Genomic DNA, 20,590 nt, shown 5'->3' with positions numbered 1-20,590 from the left:
TGGCAGAAAAAGAAATATGAAAAAAGAAAGGGGAAAGGTCAGCCATGCAGCACACCGGCTTGCTATTCCCTAAACAAACAAAAAAGAAAGAAAATAAAAATAAAAATAAACAAGAAAGAAAACAGAAATAACAAAAAGACAAATAGATAAATAAAAACAAGAAAAAAATATTGAAAGAGTCACTCGGCTCACAGCTCGAAAACAGCTTACATATTAAATAAACGAGTTTTAAAGGGACGGTCTCGTACCCCCCGCCCCTCTCAAAAAGTGTACCATTCGATTGCCCTTTGTTGAAAATTGAATACTGCGAATTTACCCGACATAGTACGTCACGGATATTATATAACCGAATTAAATTGATAAAGATTGCAGAGCATGCCGCGATCTGTGTTGGTAACAATAAGAACGGCCACGTCGCCCTGCGGGTAAGTCCGTGATAGGATGCAGAAATCGTCTGCTTTTGCGCGCGCTAGTGCATCGGCGTGAGCAGACGACTTTCAGAAGTTACTGGGGACCACGGCAACTCTCGCACATTTTCTTTCAGTTCTTAGGTGAAAAACGCACATTCTAAGAAGTGGCAAACATGGTGCTTTAGAACAACTATGTTAATCCTCAGAGACAACTTAAAAGTCGCAGGACAACCCCACCCACAATCAGAAATCTGAAGTCGCCGGCCATCGGCGCGCGCGGTTGCATTACAGCTATATACGACCAAAAATATATTACGCGCGCTTCCATTACTCCCCGTTGCACACTCATCATGTTTCGAAATGAAGTGTCGCTTACGACGTACATGGAGAAGGAGTGCGTGTTTATTTAAAAACCGTATTATATACTCGCGGAAAGAAAACACGTGACCTAGCTTCCACGTATCCGACTATGCGCCACATCATCGGAGACCCCACAGTCAATGCTCGAACTACATTCTCCGCTCGTGGAGATATATGCCTGAGTGTCCTCATTTCGAGAGCAAAGGGGATGACTCAACCCAAGGTGGTTCTGCAAGTTATAGTTACCATGACAATGACGATGTAGTCGCAGGCCGACGTCATGCGTGACGTACGCATGAGAGAAGCGCAGGTTTCGTCGTCTGCTGTTACGACACGTTTCGACAAATTCTTCGAAAACGACTTGGTTATCCCGAATGAAACTTTGACGGTTGTATGTGTACAGTAGTCGTAAAGGTAGTTTTGGCTAAGTTTCGGAATCGCCCCGGCTGTACGAGACCGTCCCTTTAAAGGTTCGCATTCCATCTGCAGCCAACAGATGATGACGTAAGCCAGGCACACGAATGGGAGCGCAGCGCAGGCGATTGTCTCCGAGGTCGTCTGCTTGGCGTTCGCATCGCAATATACTAAGTGAAAAAGTCCTGACTTTCGCTTACCAGTGTGAGTCCTGACGTAACCATGTTGCGTGAAACACGGTGTTACGCTCCTGGCTGTACGAACACGTTCGACGCTAACCAGAAACAACATCCCGCGAGCCGATCACAGAGAAGACGCCGTCCCCTAGCATTCCGGCTCGCCCGCGCGCTTGTCGGTCGGTCGCCAAGGCTACCAAGATCCCTCCGACCGCTCCATAGTTGGTCTCCTCCGCGTCAAAGGGCGCGCAGTGATTGGCCTCGCCCGGGTGATGTTTCCAGAGAGGGAATCCCTCAATCCGTCGTCTGCTCTTGCCAAGTTCTATATCAAACTGCACAGGAACAACGCCACCAATTCGCGTCGGGTTTTCGGCGTTATTATCAGTGATGAACGCAGAGTAAAACGGCACTACAGTTTCGGAATCGACCGGGACGGATGCGATAGTCCCTTTAAGTAGGTCATGTGCTGTTGGTGGGCAACTTAACAAAAGGGAAATGAAATGAAATTTTCTGTCGTTCATGGCTACGCCTTTTTATTACGAGAATATCGTCACGAAATTGCTTCAGATTTTGGACTCGGCGACTAGCTAAATCTCAAAGAAGGAGGTGAAAAACGGTGATATGTGTTAAGATACAGGAGCGCAGAGAAAGGTGACCAGCATCCGGGAGAACGAGAGCGAGTTTATTGCGCTGGTGCGAGCGGGTGCGCATGAAGCACCGGCCCAAGCCAGGTTTGTTTTGTCGCCTTCTTCTAACAACCCCCCTCGACAATCAACCCATGACGAGCCCCATTTGCTGCCTAAGTGCCTCCAGTCGAGGTCTTGGGAGAGGCTTCGTAAGTGCGACGGCCGTCATTCGACTCGATTCGCAATACTGCAAGTCTACGGTCTTGCGTGCAACGAGGTCACGCAGGTGATGATGGCGTACGTCGATGTGTTTCGTTCTTGCATTGATGCCTTCGCTGAGGGCGAGCTTGGTACAGCCTTGGTTGTCTTCGAATAAGTATGTTGCCCTCTCGCAGACGTTTCCAAAATCTGCTAGGAGTTCACGCAGCCACAAAACTTTCTGCGATGCGTAAGCTGCAGAGACGTATTCAGCTTCTGCACTGGACTAGGCTACTGTCGTCTGCTTCCTGGAAGACCAAGAGACGGGGCAGTTCCCAATTTGGAAGTACTCGTAGTAGACGCTGGTGGACTTGCGGTCAGTAACGTTGTCAGCCCAGTCCGCATCGACGTAGCCTGTTAGTTGCATGTTTTTCTCACCTGACAGCTTCAGTTTTAAGTCTCGAGTATGCTTCAGGTAGCGCAAAACGTTCTTAACAGCACTCCAGTCCCGTTGACGAGGGTTGCTCACGCGCCTGCATAGGATGCCGGTTGCACAGGCGATGTCGAGTCGCGTAGTAGTACTGAGGTACAAAAGGTCATCCCCTGCTTCCCGGTAGAGCTGGATATCCGACCGTAGTCAGATGGTACTTCTCCAAAAGAGCGTCTATCTTGTTCCTCCGATGGAGGAGAAAACAGTCTTCCCGTGGTCTTTCTATCTCTATGCCAAGATATCGGCATACATGGCCCAGATCATTCAACTCAAAATGCTGGTTCATGTGACGCCGCACTTCGGTAATGGCCGAAAACATGTCGTATACATCATTGATCCATTTGCTGTTAGAGTGTATAAACACGGATCGACATGACTACGAGTACAACCAAGTTCTAGTAGCACTATTTGCTTTGTCATTCCATGCTCCTGCTGCTTGCTTCAACCCATATAGTGCTTTTTGTAACTTGCATACAAGATGTTCTTCTCCTGGTGTCACGAATCCTTCCCGTTGCACCATGTAAATATTCTCTTCTACATCTCCATGTAGGAATGCGGTTTTGACGTCAAAAAGGCGCACCTTCAACCTCTCAGTAGCCGCTACTGAAAGCAGAATTCGTAGTGTCGTGAGCTTAGCGACAGGGGCAAATGTGGCGTCATAGTCTTCCCCGTATCGCTGTGAGTATCCCTGGGCTACCAATCTTGCCTTGTAGCGTTCAACCTTGCCGTCTTTGTTTCGTTTGGTTTTAAATATCCTCTTGCATTCTAACTGCTTCTTTCCAGTTGGTAGATCAGTGAGAACCCCCGTTGTTCAGTTGTTGGAGTGACTGGATCTCGTCGTCAGCTGCCTGGAACCACTTGTCTTTCTCAGAGGTAGGCAACGTCTGCATGTCTTTCCAACTAGTAGGATCGGGCGCCGACTTTGTGTGAGCAATGTACGTGATGCGGTGTGGGGGCACTCCTTTATTGCTTCGGCTTGAACAACATGGTTGCACAGGACCAGCCCCGCGAGGTCCTGAAGTGCTTCTCCAGTCTTCGTCGCGTAACGACCGACTTTGTTCTGGAGGAATGCTTGGGAGTACATCCACGACAATCTCTGTGGAAGGGTCCGAAGTGTGCTCACCGAGTGCCTCCGAAGGTACAACGGAAGATCCGCTGCAGAACTTCTCCATGACTGCACTTTCATCCATAACGACACTGCGTGATACCTTCACAGTGTTACTCCCCCTCATGAGCACTCTATATCCCTTTTGTGATTCGCTGAAGCCTAGAAGGGTGCCTTGTATGCATTGGCTGTCCCACTTGTCACGCTTTTCTTTGGGAACGTGCACGTGAACAACACTACCAAACATTCGTATGTGACCCAAATGTGGCTTGTGACCGATCCGCAGCTCGTATGATGTCTTTGGGATTGCTTTGCTGGGTAGTACGTTTTGGATTTTAACAGGCAGTCACAATCGCTTCTCCCCAATATATCTTTGTTAGGTCTGCACCGAGGAGCATGCTTCTGGCACTCTCGCAAAGGGTGCGGTTCTTCCTCTCAGCCACTCCGTTCTGTTCAGGGTTGTACGGAACAGACACCTGGAATAAAACGCCGCACTTGCGTAGAATTGCTTGAGACTTGCCACCAGTGTACTCTGTCCCATTGTCAGCACGCAAAACCTTCGGGTACGGTCCAAAATTCGTGTGCACGAAAGCCAAGTACTCTTCTATTTCAGCAGAAACTTCATCCTTCGACCTCAGCAGGTACAATACCGTGTACCGCGAAAAATCGTCGATGAATGTAAGAAAACACTTGTTCCTGCTGGGCGTTGAAACACTCATAGGTCCGCACACATCCGTATGGGTGAGGTGTAATGAGCTATTCGCTCGTGACAAGGTCTCCTTTGGAAACGAGGTCCTCTTCATTTTGCCCTTCATGCAACTGTTGCACTTCATTAAATGGTCACACCTCGCGATCTGAATGCCGTCTGCCAAATCTTCTCGCCGAAGACGCCTGAGTGCTTCCTAATCCCTATGTCCGAGACGATGATGCTAAACGTGGATACATTCCTGGTGAGATGACGTCTGAGAGGTATATGCAGCTGCTGGGTTCGCAATAGAGAGCCGGTAGAGGCCATTTTCAACCGTACCGACAGCTACCGTCCCCTTCCTACGTGTTACTCCACAGCGATCTCCTCTGAAAGTTACGGCGTTCCCCTGCTGCGTTAGTCGTTTTAGAGAAAGCAGATTACTTTCCAGTGAAGGGACGGAAAGGAAGTTCTTGACTTTTACTGTGCAAACCGCAGTCTCCGAAACACGACAGTGCAGCACGCAGTCCCCTATTCCTTGTGCTGAGACTCGCTGGCCATTGGCCATGGTAACAGTCTCTGAGGAGTCTCTGTAATTCTCAGTGAAAAAAGCGCGATCTCTGCACATATGAGTTGTAGCACCAGAGTCAATGTACCAGTGTTGACCCGGCGAACTTTCCGCAGTAAGTATGAAGGCAGCGTAAGAAGAGGGTGAACGGCTGGTCGCCGCAGTTCTCGCACGCTGCCGCGGCTTCCTTTGCCCCTTCCGAGCCGGCCAATTCCACTTAATACGCCCGTGCTTCTTACAGAAGTAGCACTGTCTCTTGTCAGTCAAAGTCGTCTCGCTGTGGTCCCCTTGCGTGCGAAGCGCAGTTCCCGAGACAGACCCTGAAACCGCCGCCACCTGCTTCCTCTTGTATTCGTCCGCCAGCTTTCCTTTCACGTATTCCAGGGTTAGCTCGTTGTCCGGTCTAGTATCCAATGCTGTAACAAGCGCTTAGGTTTCTGCGTAGGAAGCGTAGGTTTCTGTAAGTCCGCTGAGCAAGAGAGCAGCCACTTGGAAGTCTGTGATATCCTTACCAATTCCCCACAGCCGCTTGATCAACTCCAAGGTACGTCGAATGTAGGATTGCATCTCTTCGTCCGCTTCCAGCTTAGACTGATACAGCTTCCGCAGTAGGTAAAGCTTGTTACTGAGGTTCCCCCGTTCGTGGGCCTTGCGCAGTTCATCCCACATTGCCTTTGCTGTGGAGCAATTACAGACGTGTACGATCTGGCTGTCTTCAATTCCAAGACAAATCGCGCTGTGTGCCTTATGATCCCCTGCAATCCAGGCGTCCGACCGAGTGTCTTGCGAAGAATCCTCGATGTAGCCCCACTATCCTTCTCGAATCAACAACGTCCTCATTTTAAATTTCCAAACTTGGTAATTACCATCTGTCAGCTTGGCCACCGTAAACTTGCCTGCGTCTCCCATTTGCAATCCGTTAGCGTCCTGGGATCATAACCTGTTAATATACAGGAGCGCAGAGGAAGGAGACCACCACCCGGGAGAACGAGAACGAGTTTATTGCGCTGGTGCGAGCGGGTGCGCATGAAGCACCGGCCCAAGACAGGTTTGTTTTGTTTTTGCCTTCTTCTAACAATATTTCTGCGACATGCGAAGCGACCGAGTCCGTTATCCGTTAGCCAGTGGTGATCCGATCTGTTGGGCCCTTTGGCGAATTCCCATGAGTCGATGCTATGTCAGTGTAGTGTCAATGGTCAACACTGTGCGGGGTACCGTGCCCACAACAGTCAGCACACCACCCATCATCGTGTCGTCCTGTGTCACCAGGATGTGTTGATTTCGAATGAGGAGGCAGCGCGCGCATGCTGGGTATCCTGAGATTTGTACGGCGGGTGATTTCGTAATCATTGCAGGTTCTGCAGTATCCGCGGTTACATGAGTACGACATAAGCGTATCGTATCCAGGTAGCGCACCTCCTTGCACCAATCTTTTTCAGCGTATTAGATGACATGGCCCGGTGGGGGAGGACTCACTCCGATAAGCGGATACGATGCGTTCCTGTTGCATTCATGTAACCGTGGCCCATGAAACAAAGAAACAAATCAACGCGCTGTGCCCGTTGGCACTGGTCAGCCGGTTACGTCTGCCGGTTCTTTGTACGTCGCAACCTCCCAGTCACAGGGTCGCAGCCCCTCCCACCCCACCCCCCCATCTGGAGAAAATAGCTGGCTTTTTTAAAGCGCTAAACCTTTTATTTATTTATTTATTCATTGATTTATTTGCTATAGTCGTGACGATGCCCACTTCTGTGTGGCCAACGACGGCGAGCCGATCAAGACATTACCCCCGTATCACCGCATGGGGAAGAGGTGGCGGACCGCGGCAACCGTTCCCATCATCACCACAACCACCACCACCACCGTACCTCATGGAGTTCGGTCGAGCCCAACTCTTGCGGTGCGTATGCTTTTTTGGTTCACCGTATTTCGTTCATGACGACTGTATACCAGCACGACGACCCGACGCCGCATGCGTAACGCGTTAAAATGCAGCAGTGTGAACCAGCAATTACGCTCTAAAAGCAAGACTACACTACACGACACGTTTAAGGCCAGTTGTCATGCAGGATGATGTCCATCTGTGAAGAAAATCCGCGACATACGCCCGTAGTTGATCTTCAACGATGTGAGCACTACATTTCAACGTAAACCATTGCAATAATACAGCCTACGCACCTCGGCAGCCCGATCCCTGCTCCTCATGAAGTGTAGGAGGATTCCCGCTTTATACCAGCAATACCGGTATATCGTAATTCATTTCCATGCCAAAGAGATATTTGTGGAGGAACGTATCTATAAAGTATGGGTACGAACGCATTAGCACATCCCATGGCTTATACACGCGCTACCATAATTTAAGAGAGCACAGCGTCCCCAGAGTAAGGACCAGCATTATGCTCCCCTATTATTCATAACGAGAGGGTTGCGAGGCTTTAAGTATCATTACGCCCCTTGCTGAGATAATATTTTCTATCCAGCATAGACGATGTGACGAATAAGGAAACCTGAGAATTAAGGCATCAGAAGCAATTTATGCGAATCCTATCCACCTCAATAATGAAAAAAAAAAAAAAAAAAAACAAAGAAGAAGATATCGTATAGTACAATTTATCGTATAAATGAGTACTTTGCACCAAACAAAAGTTTTTGTTTGCGAAAACAGAAGAGAAAAAGAAACAAGAAGTTGTGTGCACCCTTGCCCTTTACATTTACGTTTTGCATACCATATTGCAAATACGAAGCGGGTGGTCTTTGCATGAGTGGTTCGCAGACTAATGGTCACGGCTCGTACAGCATGTTTCAATGCTCTGGCTGACTTCGAACTAGTTGCCGAAAAGAAAAGACCTTATTCACGTAACTGATATTTAAGCTAGATGAGGTGCTGGTTCGGAACCTTTCCTGTGGTTACTGGTGAACAGCAAGTAAAGCTAGTTGAAGTTTACATGTATGGTGCGTCAGCCAATTTGCGTAGCGACATACTGCACGTTCAGCAAGATAGGACTGTAGATAATTTCGACCCCATCTGGTTACCTTGACATGTGCCACGCGATGCTAGAAGTAATGTTCACCTAGCCCATGTCGCTACCGTCCTCAGCCGTGATCGAAGTCGCGATCTTGTGTTCAGCAAGTCAATATGTTAACGACTAAGCTACCGAGGCTGGACAGCAATAATGAGTACTGAAGTCGCAAAAAAGAGAGCTCCAAGCCCATAGCCTGCTTTAGCGGGAAATAGGAGAGGAGCAAGAAACTGCTTCTCAGAAGACGATGTCGTCGCCCGCGGGTTTGAGCGTCCCCTGCAAAGTGACACCGCATTGTAGTGGTATCTTGCTATGGCTTGAGACCACCTGGGGCAGAAGATGCTCCTGCGTTGGCAGTGCCGTGTCGCTTTTTGTTTGTCTGAAAAAAAAAATACCAAAGTTGACCCAAAACGCAAAAAAAAGCACCATATTCACTGCAACTTTCCAAACAATGTACTAAAAGGATTAGACTGAGCTTTATGCCATTTAATTTGTCATTCATGGGGGCTATCGAATAGTATCAAATTTGTTGCTCTACTCTATCAGGAATGTAAGCGATACCTCTTCAAGTAGCACCATACCTCCGAAAAATGACGAATTTCGGAAGCCTTTATCTAAAAAAAACCCCACCAAAAACTTGTCTCGAAAATTTGATATGCAGTAGATAGCACTTAGACTACACACAGAAGAAAAATCAAGATTCGGACTTGATCGATAGGCGCACTCTTAATTTTTTGCCGGCCCTATATATATGCATGGAGCCCAATCAAGCGTTGGCACCGTCTCCTGCGTGGGGCAAAATCGAATTTTCGAAACATACTTTCAACTTCTGTCTACACATGAAAAACTAATTGCTATCATTTGACGGCGTTCAGTGGCAGTGTTTATTTATCCTAACTCACCGATGGCTTCAACATATATATATATATTTTTTTTTTTTTTCAAATTCGTTCGAGACATCAAATGTACCGGCTTGTTCGATTTGAGATGGAACTAGCCAGGAGCAACATATGTAATTGTTTTTCATCGATGGATTGAAATGATAAACCTTGTGAAACAGGCATAAGCGGTTAATTTTTCGACGCAATTTTAATTCGGTTAGTCCAAGGTTTTGCTTTATTAGTGATATGTTGGATGTTCCCTGTGCTCTCCGTACGTGTACGTGCAATTGTATCCGAAGCTCTCCACGTGAGGGTGCAACTTACCTAAAGGCTGAGAAGCAAAGGGAAGCTCGCGTTACGTCTGACGCGGCTGACGCAGTTTTCCTCAGTCGAAGTAGCTCGGGCAGAGCGAACTCATGTATCACGGGCGACTCGCCCGTCTCTTGCATATTATTTCCTCCTATTAAAGAGTTGAACCAAACATGGTGTCAGAAGAATGCGGATACTGTTTCACACATCAGCCGACCGACCCATCGCTTCCGACATCGCCCATCGACACAGGTGCGGACTTTTAGTATCGTTTCTCATCGTGTGTCAACGAGCATACGACGAGTAGGTCTAACATTCCGAAACTATGGATGTGTCTTCGCAACAACCGCTCTGACCTACCAGCTCGCTGCACCAGAGCCGTTTCCGTTTGTACCAGAGCACTGGACAACGTGGAAAAGACGATGGCAACGGTTCCGCAGCGCCTCAGGTCTGAATGCCAAGAACGAAGCCGAGCAAGTCAACTCTTTCGTGTACCTCATGGGTCCTAAAACCGAGGAGTTTTTGGCCGCTCTACCTACTCCCGCAGGAAAGAAGGAATCGTACGCCGATGTCGTCGCGGCGTTCGAAGGGTTTTACATCGTAAAGAAGAACGTGGTGTATGAACGGGCTGCGTATTTCGAAACCCTGACCGATACAGAATAGCGGCGGCGGCGGCGGCGGCGGCAGAAAACCCTGAAAACCGCGTTTGCTGTACGTACGCCGACGGCGACGGCGGCTATTTGTAAATTTGTACGCATCGCCCACAGGGCAGGCTGGAGGGTGGTGAAATGTGCCGGAAAACAAGGTTAGGTTGGAACACGCACGTAATTTTGAAGTTCTTTACTACGTTTTTGGATTACAAGCAAGAGTGGGTCAAATTTGACTACCCCTTGGACTGTAGATGAGACGGAACGTTACGAAGTTATAGTTAAAACCAGACAAACATTCGGAAAATGTGTTACGCCATATAAAGCAAGATGGCAACAGCTGTTAATTTGAACGTTCGGAAACTGTCACAGAAGGAACAGTATGTCCTGTCGCACTGTTAATGTCAATGTCGTTCTTTCCCTGTCTGATTTAGTATGTTCCTCGACCCACATTTGAAGCACATCAAAACAGTCTCTTGCGTCAAAACAGTTGTCATTTACGAGACTCCACTAATAATTCATATGCTGTGAGTATAAACAGGGTGCGTAGATCTGATCCACTGTACTGAACTGTCAATACGCTGTGTCATGCTATGTGTTGCTGTAGAGTGTGTAATGCCAAGGCTGAGACATACACTGAAGGCAGGAACACACAGGCCATCTGTATTTCAATGCAATTATATCTCCATACGGATAAAAAGTACTTACAAATGTCAGCACACACATTTAGACAGGTCCCAATAGTTATTATACTCTAGGAAATTTTTGTAAGTTTTGTTATGTTCTGCAACATCAACAACAGCAACAAACTTGCCGGCGAGTCAATCGAATGACAGATGTGGCCTGACTTGTATTGAAGGAAAACGATATTGTGTCAAATAAAGAATAATGTAGGATACTGAATAATGTAATGATTGGATATTTGTAATAAAGAGACAGAGATTGGAATCGAGCAGCATTGCTTTGACACTTGCATGGGTGAGACTGACTTTGAGGGCTGGCTGTCGCTGCATCGAGCTCTTCTTCGGAGTGGGCATAGAGGACCTAGAGTCAGGAAACAAGTGTGTGTTGTTCACACTTGACACATGTATTTCAACCGAAACCGGCAAATTAATTATGTATGTCTTAGGCTGGGTTGCACTAGCGCAGATTAGACCTCCGTAAACATGAGAGTGCGGTGCCATGGACTGTGCAGGCAATGGCTCATTTGTATATGCTCGCTAATTAATTCTAATAAATTGTAACATTTAAATTTTACTTGGGACACTTTTGGGACGTCTGTTTGACGTATCGGAACTCTGAACCTTCAGTGAAAAATATTTAAAAACAAAACTATGTTGGCAACTGCTGATTTTTTCAAGTTTTCAGTTGGTTGCAGTTTACACATTTTTTGTACAGAGCAGTGTCTAAAGCTATCTTACTCAGCTCGCTTGATGTACCTATCGAATGTTCATTTGTCTGTCACACAAACAGAGGTAACAAAGGATAAGACAGCGTTCACACAGGCCAACTTTCTGCACCAACTGCACATTCATGACCGACTCAAATTGGAGGGAACCTGTCACCGAACGAAACCTTCAGAAATTGGTTGTGCATTGGAAAGTCAGCGAGAGGAGCATTGTCTCATGACCTATGCCCTCACTTCCAATGGTGATGCAATTTTATTTGTTTCATAGTGCCATAATACTATTATTAGATTGCATTGGTTACGAACTGAGCAGGTGTAGCTGAAAAATAATAGTTGTTAAAGGGTCAAAGCCACAGAAGCATCCCAATTGGCATTTCTTAAGAGAATGTTGTTCTCTTGGTGAAATAAGATGATGTGAGATTGTTTGTCTTCGGAGCTGCCTAGTTTGGTACTTGTGTATACGCAAATGTGCACCGCCTCGAAGTTGGCCTGTTGGTCTGTGTGAACACTGCTTAAGGATCAGCTACAAGGCATGCTTTGGAATCCTTCTCTACCTGACTTGTATACAGCAATGGTGATGATGTCATTCCGCAGGTGAGACTGCACGGGTGCAGTGCACCAGTTCGGTAGAGAAGAAGAATGAAAAGCGAAGTGTATCTTCCATCTGACCCTAATTTCTGCCCCCTATTTGTGAACCACACGGATGAGCACAAAACTGACAGCAGCCAAAGAGCACATTTGTACAGTGCTTCACGCAAGAAATACATAAACAGAATCCAACTAATAACTCGAAAAAGTCACTGAGTGTCAATGCAGTTCGTTCTCAGAATATTTTTTTCTGAAGGTCCTGGCCCGCTTGCACGAAACTTCTGCTAGGATGCTAACCTTGAGGCATTTCCTTTAACACAGCTCTCGCAGTACATTTCGCTTATAGGAAAATTTATGTCAGTAGCATGTGATACAAGCACTAGCAAGGCTGCGCTAAAGGGAATTCCTCAAGGTTAGGACCCTAGCAGAAGTCTAGTGCAAGCAGGCCCAGGTACTTGCCCAAAAGTGTCCAAAGTAAAATCCAAAAGCTGATATTTATTGAATTAGTGAGCATATGCAAATAAACCACTCACTGTACAACTCATCTTTAGCGATAAGAAAGCTCTCCAATAGCACCAACTCTTTATGAATTATTCAGACTGGGGACCTTCACGAAAGAAGTCCAAAAGAAATGGGACGTGTACAACAAAAACTGGAGTAACAATTAAATGGGGTGTTTACACTCTGGCAGTTTATTCCATGTAGGAGCTGCAGTTTTTGAAATCTAATCTGCAATATCGTAAATTGTGGTAAGTAGACTTCTGGTAGGACTTCTCTATACCTGACTCACATGATGTAAGGCCATATTTAGGTATGTTTGGTATCAGAGGGATAGTGATTCTATTAGTAAACGTATTGATGACACATAACAGATCCTTCTCATTTAAAAGACATTACCAGTAGTAATCAAAATGCATGTAAATCCTGTAAAATATGCCTTATGAAAGAATATCAGGTGCCCTGTCTAATCCTTATGCACGAAAAGGGGGACCGTTCCCCCAAAGCCCCGAGATCAAGAGGAAAGTCTCTTCTCCTGCACCCACCTTCCAACACCTGCATACATACAGACATACATTATATCAGTGTAAACAAAAAGGTTGTGTTGATAGACCTCGTGGTTATGATGTTTTCATTGTCATCGCGTATGCTTGTGCTTGATCAAAAGTTGACTGCATTGAAAAGACAGAGCTTTTGTTAAAAACCTTACACCACTTGTTTGTTTTTCTTTCCCTTTTCTTTCTTTCCTGGGAATAGGAAGCTGCCATAGCACAGGCTAACATTTCCCTCCTATTTTTTAATATAAAAAACATATCCCCCCTCACACACACACACCACTATCCCTTGCTTTTACGAAAAGTGTGCTTTGTAGCCTGTATGATGGATGAGACCTGCGCTGGGTTCTGCAACCACGTATAAGACTATGCAGTACAATAGTAATACTGTACATAATAATATATAATTAGTTACATTATTAACATTAATTTAACAATAATAGTATAATAATAAACAACAAATATAACAGAGCATGAGTGGGCTTGATCATTTCACTCAACAAAATGGTTGCTATGGCTGCAAGACATGAGCTTTATTAAACACAACTGTGTTACAACATTTAAGTGTTTCTTCATCTGTCTTTCAGATAGTATAGCAAAGACAAGTGGTGTCTGGTATTAGATGCAGGAAGCATGACAGTAACTAACAAACAATAATGTCTTTTTATGTATTGTCTTTTCTATGTGTTCCAGTCTCAGAACATCAATTGTCTCATGTTCAACTGATGCCGCTTGCCTCGATCCCATCGTATGAATGCGTGAGCAAAAATGTAAGAGTGAAAGGGGGATGAGTGAGAGAGAGTGGCTGGTTTGTCCCTTCAGATGACACACCCTTGGAAGTCGCTGGGGAGGTCTGTTAGCTTAGCTCAATTGGTAGAGCCCTGGACCGGTAATCCAGAAGATTTGGGTTCGAGTCCTACACGTGGCTAGCCTTCTCAGTTACTTCCATCTTTCATCAATAATGTGGTTGCATGACAATAACTTGACCTACAATCACTGCTAGAGCAGCATAAATGCAGGCAAGCTGGTGGACAAACTGCATGGTAAACAACCCTGAGCAATGGGCAAATGTTGAAGACAACACGAACAGACTGCATCCTGTCATGTTGTTTTCAGAGTACGTCCATTGATGAGGTCTGTTTACCACAAAGCATGACCTACAAGAATTGCAAACAGTCAGCGTAAACTTCTAAAATACCTTTTTGCGGGTTTCAAAAAATGCTGCAGTACAAAAGCAAGAGTTCATCAAGCATCACATTGCTCTACCCTGAGGGCATAAATAAACAAATCAGAAGGAAGCAGCATAACGGAGCAAAACGAATGGACTGGCCCTACATGCAACTTTTTCATATGGGCATAATTGCAAGACGTTGCGTAGAACACCAAATTGCAGTACACTCATTAATTCAAACCCCAGGTCATCACATATTTTTGTTTAAATTGTCATAAATTACTCCAAATGTATGTCGCAGCTTACATTGTTTAGACTTTCCTCTAAAGAAGTGCTATTATAAGTGGGGACACAAAAAGCAGGCTTAATAATAAATAAAAATAAAATAATAATAATTAATTATAAAATAAAATAAGATTAATTAATAATAAAAAAGCAGACGAGTTAATAACCGCAGAGATATTCAAAAGAAGCATGTCAATGGTTACTAGCTTAAGACGTCAGTCCTCAAAACTGAATGTCTGATGTCACCTAAAGCCCAAGCAGTAAGAGTGCCTTATGTGCCTGGAGGTGAGCATTATGTTCAAAGAAGGGTGTCTCAAGAGGTGGCGTCAGCAACATGTGGAAGCCATCTTCTTCCAGTAGAAGGGTTTCACAAGGGCATGAAAAATGTTGATTAGGCAAAAATGCCATTCAGTTAATAAGCTTTTCAGTACACTGAAAACTGTGGCTAAGCATGGAGGTGACATGAAGTTTGTCCGAAGTATGCAAAAGTACGAATTATCGTAGCTCGAGGTAACGAGAGAACACCTACATTAAAATCTAGCAGGTACCAGACAAGTTGTTGCTTGTTGTTCGAGGTCTATCTTATTAACTGCCGTGAACTTGCCTGGGCTATACTTGTTTCGCAGTAGAACCAGGCATCATAAAACGCAATATATTTACTCTTTCTTGTGCAACGATGGCCCGCGTAAAGACATGTCCTGAAGCTCACTAACACAACTGTTACCTGATAGCCATAGCACTGTACATGTTCATCGCGTTGCCCTTGGTGGTTTGTTTTTCTTTTCGTTTGCCTTTCTTTGCTGGGATTAGCAACCCGCCATGGCGCAAGCTAACCTTTCCCTCCTATTTTTTTTATATAATAAAGATATCCCCCCCTGGTGACCTTATACGACTAACCAATAGATGTCTGTGTTGTTGAGGCTGTGTGTTCTTCGAGTTTCCCCCTACAATCTGGACGTTATAGCAGTGAGTGGGACCAAAATTCATCAAAACCATGCTCTTAAGCACAGAAAAATCAACACTTTTCAAAAAAATCTTGTCGTGTTAAAGCTCTCTGGCAGGTGCTTACACAGCCTATAGGAAAAAAAAAAAACAAATTGTAACTCTAGCGATATGGTGCTACCATAATTGATATGTCGTTTGTGCACAGCAAACTGAAATATTAAATGGCCATTATTAGCGGCAAAACATGGGGAATACAGTTGTATTGTTTTTGTGCTACACGGAATTACGGTCTTCGCTGATGCCGTCCAACTGCAACAGCAAGTAATTTATCCTGCAACATGTGGGGGTTTCGTGGAAAATACATTGCTGTGCGACATTGCAGTATTACTCTAATGACATGAATAAATAATCCATTTTGTTTGCTTGTAACGAAAAAAAAAATACAGGAGAAATTGAACTTGTTCTGCTCCTCCTAACATAAATTCTCTTCCCCCCCACACTCCCTAAAAATACTGCTCATGCGCTCTGCTCGCAAGTTTGCGATTCACTATGCAGATGTTCGCTATTCAGAAATCCTCTAGTCATATGTTCGCTAGAAGTCCACTATTCACAATTATCCCAGGATCATGCAGAGAGAATCCTAAAAGGTTGTATGCATCCCACAGCTCTGAACAAATTTCACAAGTGCCGCCAAGGCAGCATTCCTCGTGTTCGGTGCCCAAAGTCCCGACACCTTCACTATATTGAAGACACTGCTGTCTAGTCAAGCCCTTTTTGTTTCATAACCTGGGAGTGCATGCTACTGTTTTACAGAGCTGCACTGCCTTTGCATTTGTGAGCAACATGTTGTACTTAAAGCGTAATTTACCATGTGCATACATGCATACGGCTGGTGATGGTGCTGGTATGATCAAGATTGGGTCAAGTGGGTGCAAACACTGGTACTGGATTTTTTTAGTTAACCCATTCCCTTGCCTTGATCAGTAAACATGTGAACCTAGACACCTTTCCATCTTGGTTTGATAAGTTCACAACTTTCTAAGTTTGCTATATACCCCCTTGTAGAAACCATTGTATGACAGCTTTCCTAAATAATAAAAACAAGAGCAACCTGTCATGTGATAGTTGACAAAACAGAGGGCTCCCAGTAATACTCAACCAGCAGTGGCCCCAGCCAAACATGAAAAGCAAGTTGTAGGCATCGCATGACCATGTCAGATACATCTTGTCACGATTCCTAACCAAATTAACTTAGACATGTTTTTCTGGGGCTGCAATTCTACATATGATTGGTAACGGTTGTCTGGAATGAACAATTCCGTGGTGAATCTGGTATGTGCATGAAGTATTGCATAAACAGGTGACGGGTGAAACTGACGATCGTTTGTCCTGAGGTGATAGCCACTTTTGTCCCTTTGTCCACTACCATCACAGCCATGAGCAGAGATGAGAGTTGACCATGAGACACAGAGACCATCATAGCCATGGGATACTGAGTGAAAAATAAAATCAGAGAATATAATTTACACCACAAATGGCGATTTCAATATTCCTCATGGAACGTGGGCATTTGCTAAGTCACAAAGTTACCAAAGGAATGTCTTCCTGAGCTGCGTAGTAATGAACTAATCTACAACAAGTAACGTAATTAATACTTTCGTTCAGTTCTAGCACTTCAAATGAGAAAAGACATATTTCAGGAATAATTGTGGGACAAAAATTCAGTCAGGGACAATGGGACAATGTCAGTTCTGGTTGGGTGATATCAAGTGAGACACAAGTAGCTATACCTAAATGTTCCAACTCGTCAAGGCATCTCTTCTCTCTCTCGAGAAAACAAACAATGTCAATGTGATTCCTCATCATAAGATGACTAATGCAGTGAAACTGACTTCATTATTGTTTTTGATTTTACTGGTAGCTTTTGTAGAAGTATGCTTTTCATTCGTTTTAGTCTTGCTATTTTGGTGCACTTGCTATCCTTAGGCATGCATGTGTATATTATGCATAATGTTTTCTCACGTTCAGGCCACAGTTCCCTGTTAGCAATCAGAAACACTGAATAAAAGTCAAAATATAGCAATATAAAAACCTGCGTACATTCTTTGTCATACTGTGTACATTTATCCACAACATTTAGTAATGAAAGGCAAGTGTACTTGACTTTTTGCCAACATGAAACCACAAAAGCAAGCTGTGTCAACACTATGGTCATAAAGCTTATAAATATTGGTCAGAGAGATATCTGAAGTGCACTGAAATGCACCATAAATACAGCCTGATTACGTGTTATGCCCGATTTCACCCCAGAGTCTGAAGAGTTCGTGTTAAGTATCGCCCTGAATTTAAATCACGTTTCAGTCATGAACTAAACTGGGTGCACATTATTTGGATTTGACGCTCAAGACCACTACATGCAACTTTCCCTGCGAGAGAAAAATAGGCAAAAAGAATATAACTTGAAAACGTCAGATCTAGAGTCACTATTAGTGGCTCTAATCAGAACCACACACACCGTCTTTGTGCACGCGCTACGCACAGACTTCAGTACGGCGCCTTTGCTTTTGCAGATTCACTTCAAACTTCTCTACACGCCACAAGGACCTATTTTCAGTTTCTGTTCCACTTTTACATTCGAATATTTTCAACTTCCATGCCGTGTATTAATGGCAATGACCACCCAAGTAGCAGCACAACATCGCTCACATACACTGAAAACACCGGCTCTCTGCGGACTCACGCTTTCAACCACAAGGAGCATAAATGTTGGAAGAACTTGCGCGTTACTTAACGCGTACTCAACCAGCAAGCCAAATCTATCTGTTTCTTTTCACTCATCCCGAACGGGGCTGTGTGAACAGCGCGCTCGCAACGCGAGGGAGAGCCGGCAGCGGACTTCATCACTGCGCTGTATGCGTTGGTTGAAACATGTGATTACGGCAACCTCAAAGACGCGCTTCTCAGGGATCGAATCGTGGACGGGGTTCGCGACGAAAAACTGTCCACAAAGTTGCAAATGGGGGCGACCTGACCTTGGAACGAGCAGTACTGCTTACCAAGCAAACTGAAACCGTCGGGCGGCAGCAAGAGAATCTCAAACACTCCGCCAACGCGGTGCCAGCTCAAACCGTCCATGTTGACAGACTACAAGCGAAGTCACAACAGGCAAGGACGATCAGAGTCAAGGCTGTATCAAGTTCAACGGAGTAACATTCTAAAGCGACACAATCATGTTACTGGTGTGGGAAGCCAGGAAAACATCCGAGGCCACAATGCCCCGCAGCAAAAGCTCGATGCAACAAGTGTAGCAAACCGGGTCATTTTGCCTCAGTATGCAAAGCCAAGAGGCTACGGCAGGTTGTTCATCAGCCTCAAGGCACACAGAATGAGGACGAAGTGTTCTTTGGTGGAGCAATCACCACTGCTCAGAAGAAAATGCCATGGAAAGTTTCGGTCCTTGTTAATGATCAGGATGTTACTTTCCGTCTGGACACCTGTGCTGATGTCACTGTCGTGCCAACTAACCTGCTACCGAAACTAAAGCTAGAGTCTACCCTTGTGAAGCCAGACATGGTCATCCTCGGACCAGCTTGACAACGTCTGGTTGTCATGGGAACTCTGCATGCAACTGTTGCATTTCAAGGTAAAAGTGTTGAGGCAAACCTCTACGTCATAAAGGGCCTGGATGAACCACTCCTTGGGTTAGACCTTATCGAGAGTCTCGATATCCTGCGCCAAGTGAACGGGGCCTACGTAGGACCGCCCCTGGATCCAGTCAACCAGTACCCAGAGCTGTTTCAAGGCTTGGGCAAACACTCTACGAATGCCAAATCCGATTGAAATCAGAAATCGAGCCCATTGCCGTGACATCACCAGGGCGCATAGCGGTTCCGTTGAAGGCTGTAGAGAATCAGCTCCTGAAGATGGAAAGTGAAGGCGTTATTACCAGAGTTGACGAACCAACTGACTGGTGCTCTCCCATTGTAGTAGTGCCTAAAAAGAACGGGGATGTGCGCATATGTGTGGACTACACAAATCTCAACAAATGTGTGCAACGAGAATATCACCCAATTCCAACTGTAGAACCGCTCCTCGCTACACTGGGACAAGCCAAGTACTTTTCTCGCTTGGATGCATATTCGGGGTTTTATCAGGTCAGGCTGCATCCAGAGTCAACTCTTCTTACCACATTCATCACCCCGTTTGGCCGATTCAAGTTCAATAGACTGCACTTTGGTATCTCCTGTGCTCCAGAGCACTTCCAGAGAATGATTCACCAGCTGACAGGAGGACTAGACGGCATGGTATGCCACATTGACGATATTCTAGTCTGGGGCAAAACCAGGGAGGAAAGGGGCCAAAAGAAAAAGGGCTCACACTCAATCGCAGAAAATGTGTGTTTTCGTGTGCCATGCCAGCACCTGGGTAGTTTCATTTATAATCGAATGATGCCCGCCGGTCACATTTTTTATTTCTCTCGAAAAAAATATATGTTATCCCACCCACAAAGAGATGCAAAAGGTGCCCGACCGCAGGTCTCTGCGATATTTTCCAACCGGCGCGATTTCGCGGCTTAAATTTTTTCCAACTTCGTGACCTTGTATCTCTTGAACGAGATGTCCCATTTGAACGAAGTTTTTTTTTTCCTGGCAGAGTGGATGGTGCACGTTCCACCGTGGGTTATTAAATTTATATGGTCAAGAGAAAAGTATACGAAAAAAAATCCCGAAAACGCAAGAGAGTCTTTTTACCGCACGTTTGGTAGGTCATGGCCGAGGCGTTGGATCTCCGACTGTGACGTTGTTCACATGAGCTGAAAGATCATTCTTTGCTCTTTCGTTTGACGTTAAATACATTGCTTTATCTTCAGCCATTATCCCGTAACAATGCCGTGAACACGGAGAGGTAGGGGAAAATTTTCATTTTCGCGGCAGTTTTTACCCAAAAAGGACATCTTCCAATTTTCCGATATTTTGTATACTAACATAGCTGAGACATAGCTCTTTCAGGATATGCAATAAAATGTTTGCTTACTTTGGTCCCACAGGGCGTGCAATTGTTTTTCGCACGCCTATTGGGCAGCGCTCGCAGGGGTCAAACACACGTACAAAGAGTGGACTTCTATCCCATCCCCTGTCTTTTTCTTTTTTGCTTTCGGTGAGGGTGCCGTCATGCCAAAGGCCGACTATAGTAATATGCACAGATCACCGTGATGCCGGCAGACAAGCAAAAGTTCGTTGCTTAGGCTTTCC

Source organism: Ornithodoros turicata, chromosome 2, assembly GCF_037126465.1.
Source record: "Ornithodoros turicata isolate Travis chromosome 2, ASM3712646v1, whole genome shotgun sequence".
In the NCBI taxonomy this organism is placed as follows: domain Eukaryota; kingdom Metazoa; phylum Arthropoda; class Arachnida; order Ixodida; family Argasidae; genus Ornithodoros; species Ornithodoros turicata.
This window is presented reverse-complemented; position numbering follows the sequence as displayed.